This window comes from Passer domesticus, unplaced genomic scaffold (assembly GCF_036417665.1).
Source record: "Passer domesticus isolate bPasDom1 unplaced genomic scaffold, bPasDom1.hap1 HAP1_SCAFFOLD_175, whole genome shotgun sequence".
Lineage (NCBI taxonomy): Eukaryota > Metazoa > Chordata > Aves > Passeriformes > Passeridae > Passer > Passer domesticus.
In genome coordinates, this window is record NW_026989958.1 from 1 (window position 1) to 9,462 (window position 9,462).

The 9,462-nt window shown below is 43.3% G+C and overlaps 2 long non-coding RNA genes across 3 annotated transcripts; both read right to left on the reverse strand.

Annotated features, from left to right (window-relative positions):
• Positions 1 to 21: 21 nt before the first annotated feature.
• On the reverse strand, positions 22 to 6,335 carry LOC135292003 (uncharacterized). Of its 2 annotated transcripts, none has more exons than XR_010354595.1 (3): positions 5,575 to 6,322; positions 1,315 to 4,668; positions 22 to 689 (listed from the first exon to the last, which is right to left on the reverse strand). It is a non-coding gene; the product is annotated as an uncharacterized LOC135292003 (long non-coding RNA). The 2 variants fall into 2 exon arrangements; XR_010354594.1 differs by having other exon boundaries at positions 27 to 2,600; positions 3,822 to 4,668; positions 5,575 to 6,335.
• An 85-nt stretch (positions 6,336 to 6,420) lies between these two features.
• Positions 6,421 to 9,164, reverse strand: LOC135292004 (uncharacterized). Its single transcript, XR_010354596.1, has 3 exons — positions 8,842 to 9,164; positions 7,405 to 7,506; positions 6,421 to 7,236 (listed from the first exon to the last, which is right to left on the reverse strand). It is a non-coding gene; the product is annotated as an uncharacterized LOC135292004 (long non-coding RNA).
• Between the last annotated feature and the right edge of the window lie 298 nt (positions 9,165 to 9,462).

The window sequence follows — 9,462 nt, forward strand, 5'->3', positions numbered from 1 at the left end:
AGCCCCTCATCATTAAACACACAAATATACCCCAATGTAAAAGAAAACAGACAAAATGCATTTTGATTAAAAATGCTCTGCACTGTTCCAGTGAAGGAATATTTGAATAGTTGTAGAACTGCTCAAAATGAGCTGAGTTAAAATCAAGTCTGACAGTGACTCTGATGTGCACATGATGGGTCACTGACAATCCAGCTTGGAAAGAGAACAAGCTTCAGAACCAACCTTTCTTTTAATTTAAATAGCCATCAATAAGTTAATTAAATGTCTAAGTTGATCTTTTATGAGTTTCTCTGCTTCTCTTGTGAGAAGCACACAAGAGGAAAGGTTACTGCTGTAACTCACACTGTGGTCAGTCTGTAAAAGCCATCATAGCTTATTTGATTATAGGGAACTACTATTGATATTCCAAAGAAAACAAGGTTAGTCCTGCAGTTTTACTGTTAGAGACTTTGCAGCTGAAGGAACAAGATCCTGGTCAATCAAACCTTCAGGTTTCTACTCCCCTTTATAGGAGGTGTGAACTGCAGTTTGCAGAAAAAGGGGATCCTGGTACTTGCCTCAAAGATGAGCAGGATCCTGGTGTCTCTGAGGTAGCGTTCATAAGGATAATCCTTCATGTAGCCAAGGCCTCCAAGGATCTGCAGAGCCTCACTCACACATGCCCAGGCACCTTCAGAGCTGAACACCTGCCATGGAACAGGGTTTGATCAGCAGAGAGTAGATAATAAATCAGCAATAAACACAGGATGCCCTGCTCTGGGGTTGTATCCACAGGACACTGCTGCAGCGTTTTCTGTGTGTTACACCGGTCCTGGAGCAGTATCCCTGTGGCTCAGGGGTTTGTCAAATTTAGTGATGCAATGCACAGGGCACTCTCCACATTCCAGGGACAGGGGCAGCCCCACACAGGGAGAGCAGCTGCAGCTGCTTGGCTGGAGCCCAGAGCAGGAGTTTTCTGCAGTGACCATGAGGGACACCCTGACAGCCACAGCCTGGATATTCCACAGGGTTTGTTGTGCCATCAGCTCCCTGGGAAAGCTGGCACAGCAACAGCTTGGCCAGGATGGCAGCTGGAGTGTGACTGAGTGTCCCAGTGCTCATGTGAGGCCTCCTCAGACGCCAGCTCAGCGGCTGTGACATTCTCAACCTGTTCCCTGCTGGTTTTATTTTGCACGAGTCTGAGCTTGTGGGGTACAGACAGAACAGTATCTGTCATTCCACCTGGCTGCAGTGCTTCTCTCCTCTAAATGCAGCCCTGAGTTCTCAGCCCTCTGCAGGCTGAACACTGAGCCTTTTCCCAGCCCTGGTTACCTTGACCATGGCAGCCTCGACGGAGCAGTCAGGGAAGCCTGGCCTGTCCATCATCCCTGCAGTCAGGTAAGCCATGCTCTCCATCACGTAGGCTTTCACAGCCATCAAACAAAACTTCTCCTGCCACACAGCAACAGGAGGAATCGTACAGAAATTCAGATGCAAAAGTCCACAATCAACCCTCAAACTTAAAAAGACCTGCAGTTCTTATATGTTTTACATCATCAAATTAATCAATCAATAAAAAGTACCACTTTGAAACAACAATAAATAAAAAATACTTTTATACATTTATCATTCTGGACATTTAAAAGATCAGTGTACAGAAGTCAGCACCAGGTTCACACAAATTTCTAGCAAATCCTTTAAACCAGTACAGCCAAAATACACCCAATGCAATCTATGTCCTGGCACTTCGCACAGAGATTTAGGTGTTTCATGTTTTGTTACCTGAATTAATCCAAACTGGCTGAGTTTCTTATTGAATTGTTTCCTGGTGCAAGCATACTCTGATGTCAGTTCTTCAAAGAAAGAAAAACAAGTCATTCTCAGAAGGGCTGTGACAGACCATTCCAGCAGCTGGTGTCCTTCCCTGGGCGGTGACATTCCAGTCTGTGCCCAGGAGCCCCCTGGCTGTTCCAGAAGCAGCACTTTGTGAAAATCACCCTCACACTGATGGTGTTGACCAAGTGTGGGACCAGCCTGTCAAAGGCTTTTGAACCAGAGGTATGAACCTGTACTCTTAAGAGAAGTGATCAGGTTTGGTGCTAATTGGTTAGAGAGACTTCTGTTACTGTTTTGGCTAATAATTGGCAGAAAGCAGTTTTAGCCCTAGTTACTGTGTGCAGCTTTGAGCCAGTTATTCAGGTGGGAGGTTCCAGGGGAGATTACACCTTCTAAAATCAATAGTACAGAGGTTTTTTTGTTGGGAATAACATTTTACCTCAGGGAAGTCCAACAGAGGCAATAACCTCCCACTCTATGAACTGAATCTACACTGTACAAAAGGAAAAAGACCTTTATTTCAAAACCTCTGCAAGCAGGCTTTTAATTTAATTTTTCAAAACCATATTTTCGTGTTTTAAAGATATCAAAGCCTGTTATGACAAGGTCAAGACTCCTGCTCCCACTCTGAATGTCTTGCATGATCTGCCTCAGGCAGAGCAGTTTCTGCTGGCACCCAGCCATGCAGAGCTCCCAATTCACCCACCTATCAACTTCTTAATCATTCCAGCAGATGCACTGCCCATGCTAAATCTTCCACTGTTGAGGATATTCATGGCAACCTGTGAAGAAACAGATGGGGTTTAGGCCACATTCTCCTTAGGTCACTGCTTCCTGCTTCTGTGTTCCCTGGATTTCACTCCTCACTGGGACACACTGCCAGTCCTGGAGAGTGCCCTCACATCAGCCACCACAGCTCTCAGCATCCCAAGGAAAATGCTTCAAAACTGGGCTTTTCCTGCCACCCATTACATCCAATTTTGTATCTGAAGTAGATGATCCGGTGACTTGGAAATAATCTCTAATTAGATGAAGGTAAAATGTAGATAAAAATGCATTTATCTGCAGCTGGTAAACAACATTCCAGCTGGACAGCACGGCTCCAGTTTATCAGATGAAGAAAACCACAGTATTTCTCCTTGCAGCTGACCTGTGATGGCTGCTCTCTGCCTCAGGTGGCTTTCAGCAACACATCACAGAAGGGATAAGAAAGGAGGTATAGAAATGAAATACAGACCAATAACGTAAAAAAAATAGATTTTGGAGTCTGGTGTCTGTAGTGTTGTTTCTCAACATGGGTGACTCATGTCAAAGCCTGTTAGGAAAGAAGTCACTGTCCTACATTTTAACTTGTCAGGAAGGCACCATAACAATCTTCTTTTAATCTCTACTACATTAAGGAAAATAATTTCTTTTAGCACTTAGGCCTGGACTTGCCTGCTACAGCAGGAATAAGAAATGGAGAAGGAGTAAGAGCAGGTTAGCAACTCCCCAGGTCACACTCTCAGAGAAAGGTAACACTGCAAGGCCACCTGTGGTTTTCTCTCCTGGGGTCCTGCCAGCATTTCCCTGTGCAACAGGGCAGCCCTGGAGAAGCACCTGACAGCCAGGGCACCTTGGAGCTGGGCATGCCTCCAGCACTCCCTGTGACATCCACACAGCCTGTGCCAGGGTGTCTCCCTTCCCACATTCTGCTCTGGAACCAGCAGAGGACATGTCCTCCATTCAGGGCAGAAGGGCAGCTGAAGTCACTCCCTCTTCTGAGGGGACACCACAACAAACAACCAAAAGCCCAACAAGAAGAGAAGAAACACAGAAATCTGAGATGATGGCACACTGTGCACTGTCCAGTGACACCAATTTACAGATCAATGGGGGAATCTCTCTTCCTGTACCCTAGAGTGTGGCAGTGCTCACACCACCCACAAGGAAACTTCAGCACGGGGGGAAACAGCCTCCTTCAGACTTCTATAAATCACCAGTAGTTATTCTCCACTGCTTACCTTAAATCCCCCTCCAACTTCTCCAATTACATTCTCTATAGGCACTTTGGTGTTTTCAAAATGTACTTCACAGGCTGAAACACAGAATTAACACTTGATCAAATATGACACAGAAATACTTAAAAGACATTCAGGAACTTAAGTCACTATTTGTAGCAGGAAATGAAGTCTTCCTAATGCATTGTTTATGACAGAATTATACATGCTTCGCCAAAGAAGTGAGAATTTGGGAAAAGGCTGTAGCTGACATCAGTTATTGATGTAAAATATTTAAAATATTATGAATATACACTGTGTAAACAGAGAACTACAGTTTGGTCTTTATTTCTAGTTCTAAGGAACTGACTGAACAGTCACCAAGATGGTGAAAAGATGCAATCATTACAAAGCTTAGAAGAGCTGAAGAACGTGGACTTCTAGATTAAACCTATTGGCCACTGAGACTCCTGAATAATTTCTTTCACTGCACAGTGAATGAACTCCACAAATTGGATTTCTTATTTCAGACCCTGCGTCAGGAAGGGCTCCTGGGAAAAGCCAGCTAAAGAAACATGAAACTTATACTGTAACATGGAATACGTATTGATTTGCCCCTGAATTCAGATGATCCAACCAAAATAAAACCTTAAACTATGAAAACAAGTTCTGCTAACAGTTTTAGGTGGCTCTTATTGTTGGAGCCTCGAATGCCCAGTTTATCCTCGGGTTTCCCATGGGTGACGCCCCCGAAGTCCCGCTCCACGATGAAAGCAGTGATTTTATCCTTCACCTGCCCGTCCTTGTCCACAATCTCTGTCCTGGCAAACACTGTGAAAATACTGGCCAGGCCACCATTGGAGATCCAGACCTGTTTTGAGAGAGGGAAGATGTGTAAGAAAGGTAAATGTGCTGATTTTGTGGGCACAGCCCTCCAGGGTTTTGTAACAGGCTGGGAAAAGAACAGAGTGCTGAAAAATTGCTGTTCCTTCCCTTCAGTTCTAATGAGGGTCTGCTCCCAGGGTGAGCACATTTCTGAGGAGAGCTGACCACATGTGCTCAGTTTAGAGCAACTTTAAAACCAGAATGTAGTATCAATATGCATTAAATTAAAATCCACAGTGCATTTCCACAAAAGCTGGTCCATCCTGCTGCTGCTGGCACCTGAGAGATACAGGGGCAATGCAGACTGGACAAACCCTGTGGCCAAAAATTAACTCTGATGAGAAATTCTCTGATCAGCCTCTCCCCCAGGGTGGGTCTCTTCACACCACAAATGGATCAACAACTACAGACCAAGTCTGCAACGCATCTAATACTGCTGAAACCAGGACATCTCTGATTTCTTCAAGACTGGCTTTTGTCACGGTTTCTTTTAACAGAAAGGTTCCAAGCAGACCTATTTCTAATTAAATATCAAGTTTTATTTTAAAATCTAGCCTGCAGAATGAAGAGATGTCAAATACAGGTTCAGGTTTCCTTTTACCTAAGCTGTCATGGAAGGGGCTGATTTACTAAGAAACCAACCCGCCCTGAAGCTGAACACACAAATGGCCAACAGAGAAAGAACCCAGGGTAGTTTTCCATTTTCCTTACCAGGAGTTTAATGCAGTAATTCTCTAACAATAATTTTCTATTCCCTTTGTGCCTAATCTTTTTGACAGGGTCATTCTCCTCTAGCTTGGAAACCTCCCAGTTCCAGACTGATGCAAAAGACAAGAACACTTCCTACATTTGTAAGAAACCCCTTTCCTGTTCCCAGTCTGTGAGTAGGTACCTTGGAGCCATTTAACAGGAAGTGTTTCCCATCTTCACTCAGGGTTGCCCTTGTCTGGATGGATACAGCATCACTCCCACTAGAAAACAAACAAGTTACGAATGTTTAAAGAAGTAAACATGCTTTAAAAAAACAAAACTGCATATTCCCCCTCTTCCTATTCTGTAAAAAGGAGGGGGTCTCAAATAGCAGTATATAAATTTTAGGTTTTAACTAACAAGCAAGCTCACTAGATTGAACAGTTCTAAAAGTTACCTGAGGGGACATTTCTTCTCATTACCATGTTATCAGGATTATAACCTGACCAGAATGTGTAGAATGCCACAAAAGCAACATTTTGGAGCTACACTTTGAGCTATGTGAACACACAATGAGCCTCTCACTTAAGTGACAACAAAAATTCTTCCTTTTAGTTTTGGTAGCTCCTTCAAAACAGGCTTTTATATTTTGAATAAGAACTGAAAGCATCCCAGAACAGTCACAGCACATTATTTCTGACGTAGCACAAAGCATCCTTTCAAGTAAATGAATTCCTGGGATGAGAACAAGAATCAAGGATTTCATGGACACTGCCAAAAGCAGCATGCTGGGGAAAGAGTAATTGGAGTGTTCCTTGAAATACCAAAACTAAGCCACAGATGTATATACTGAAGCCATGGGCCCCAGATAAAGAAGCCTGAAGGTATGAAGCAATGCAGCTAAGGCAGTGAGCCCCTGTGGGGCTGTGGGGCAGCAGCACCTGCCGGGCTTGGTGAGGCAGAAGGCAGCAATGTGCTCCCCCGAGGCCAGGCGGGGCAGGTACTTGGCCTTCTGCTCCTCGGTGCCAGCAATGAGGATCCCCTGCAGAAACAAGCACAGGAAACTTTGCAGCATCACCCTGTGGGAAAAGAGAGGGAGCTGACAAGCTCCAGCATGTTCAGAAAGCTTCATCTGCAAGTTTTATGGCATAGCAAGAGACAGTTTAATCAACAAGACTGTATTATTTGTCAGTCATTAAAATATTTTTTCATTAGCATTCTCTGCTCAATTCCACAAGGAATCTTCTCTTGCTATAACAAACTGAGTGTGGTTTCAAGCTTCTTTCTGCCATCCACCCAGCACTAAAAAGGTAAATACCTAAGGCTATATTCAAGTTCAAAACTGACACACTTTCTCTCAGATGAGTTATCTCCTCTAGGCCCCCCAACATGCAGCCCCAGCCAGCCAAAGTTCCTCTTTTCTGAATTCTTTCCTTCCTCATCACCTGAGCCCCCCTGATACTGCTTCAATTCTATTTATTCTAGGTACTTTAGACAAGTTTAGCCAATTTAAAAAAAAAAAACAACTTGGACTCATTCACCTAAGAACAATTATCCTAATAGTAACTTCCTTGTGTACTTCCTATGCAGCCTTTCTGTCTCACACTGAACCAGTGGCAGAGGCTGCTGCAGACACCAACAACCTGATTTATGCTTTGCCAGTAATTCTGATTTGCTCCCCCTAAGCCCCACATTTTTCACTTCACCTTTTCCATGCAATCTGTGCAGAAGCCCTGGCCCCAGAGCAGCAGCATTACCTTCAGCCCAATGGCCTGGTGAGCTGCCAGGGTCACTGCAATGGAGCCATCCAGGGAGCTGATTTCTCCCAGACGTGCATACATGGTGTTTGACAGGCCCAGCCCACCTGGAACAGGCACCAGGTTTTATTTCAGTACATTTTTTGTGCCACTTCCCCGCTCCCCCAAAAATCCATTTCAAGTACAGAAATACAGGAATGTAGCAGCTTTAACTGGAGAGGTACAAAAGTGGCACAAAATGCACCCCTAGATGTTCTTCTGTGGCATTTACTCACCATATTCCTCTGGAATCTGCATGCCAAAGAGACCCAGGTCCTTCAGTCCTTGTAAGGTTTCGGGTGGGATTTTTGCATCTTGATCGATTTTCTTCGAGTCCACTACAAATAGAGAATTTTTTCTCATTTAACACTGTGTTTCTCAGTGCCCAGAGCAGCTGGGAGGCTACAGGATTCCCCCACCAGGGCCACAGTCACTCATGACCCTTCTCATTCCCAGCTTCACAAGAATTTCTTCTTTCTAGCTTCAGCCTGACCATCCTGTTTGTCCTCACCACATATTCAGGAAAAAGACTTGCAAATGGGAAAAATACAGCATTTATTTCATTTTCTCAAACATTTCTACTGGTTCTGCATGCCAGCAGATTCCAAGACTGGAATAAGCAAAGTATTTTCAGGATTCTCTATCTGAACTAAGTCTAGGTCGTGAATACAAGAAAAAAAAAAGTACATAAATGAGGAAATTAGAAAATCTTGTTCTTAGGAGATTTTAGATTCTTGGGGGATTAAGAGAGCTGTTCTGTACCATGGCAGTGAAAACAAACAGGAATCATACTTTCTCCAGACTCCATAATTTGACCCTTTTATTCCTTCCCTAAACATCAGGCTGTTTACTCCATGAACCATGTTCCCCCCCACAGAGCAAAGAGTTAAAAAATGTAATTTGAATAAATCCTTTATTTACTGTCAGTGAGCAACACTACAATTTTACAGTTAAAATCACCTGGATCTTGCCAATTGTGATGTGTGACAATCACTGGCTTCTCCAAACTCCTACAGAGTTTGGAAAACCTCTGTCAATGGGAAGGCTGAGACAGTGCTGTTTAACTGCCCCAGAAATTGCTGTCTGTGCAAACCACTATTCTGCAATTGCTCTGGAATTGGCTTATCCAAGGCAGCACGAATGGAAGAACACCCTGCAATGCTCTCTGGAATGCAGACGGTAATAAGGCCTTTCCCAAATGGAATTATTACTCTAATACTGAAAAAACAGAAATGCTTTTGATTTTTCATAACTCCTCAACGAGCCAGCATTTCTGAGTATCTCTGCTGCATTTTGCCACGGTCAGTTTTAGCAGAGTAGGACAGCTATAAAGTTCTAGGAACTAGAACTAGGAAAAAAAAAATCACAATGTATGAAGTAGTTAGAAGCACAATTCAGCTGAGCTAAAACCAATTTCAAATCCTATCTTTATCCCAGAATTCTTTTACATCCTTGGTTTTTCCCCTGTTTTGGAGATTTAATTCTTCTGATCAGCACCCAAATACTTCCCAAAAAAGCCACAAATGGACATGCTACAGAATCAGCATCACTGTGTGAGCAGCAATAAATGCATAAACTAAATTAAATGTTTGAAACACCTTATGGAAACTGCTATAGTGAAATAATTTTGTAATCACTAAATCACTTGCATGGATAAAACCACAATAATATACCTTCTTCATTGAAGAACTTTTCAACAGGTCCCACAAACTGGTTGATTTCTGCCAGTTCTTCATTGCTAATTTCTGGGTAAGGAAAAACTTCTTCCTAAAATAGGAGAATAGGAGAATTATTTAATAATTTTTAATACACGAACCATGCAGTTAAAATAAAAATCATGGGAGATATGCCTTGCAAAGACTCTAAAACACTGTGCAAATTAAGAATTGTGGAAAATGTCCCGAAACAGAAATAGGGCTCCACAGGACCCAACTTTATTTCACATCAAAACCAGACCAGAGGGTGTTAACTGAACAACAGAAACATGAGGGAGAAATCAAGAGATCCTTTAAGAACCACGAGGATGCAAAAGTTCTTCATCACCCATGAGTTTTAACCCTATTCAGGGACTGATAAAAATGAGTTTGATGTTTCCAAAGCTCAGCCCATGAGCACTGTCCCTTGCGAACACCCAGCACATTTCACCTGCTAATGCCTCGAGGACAAAGGTGAGTGAGCCCCACCACTCCTTATCATCCCCAGGGTGTTCTGGCCATGAACTGGAAGCAGCACAGCCTGACAGGTTGGAATTGGTAAAAAATACAAACAAGGAACACAAGGAGTGGGAGGCTACG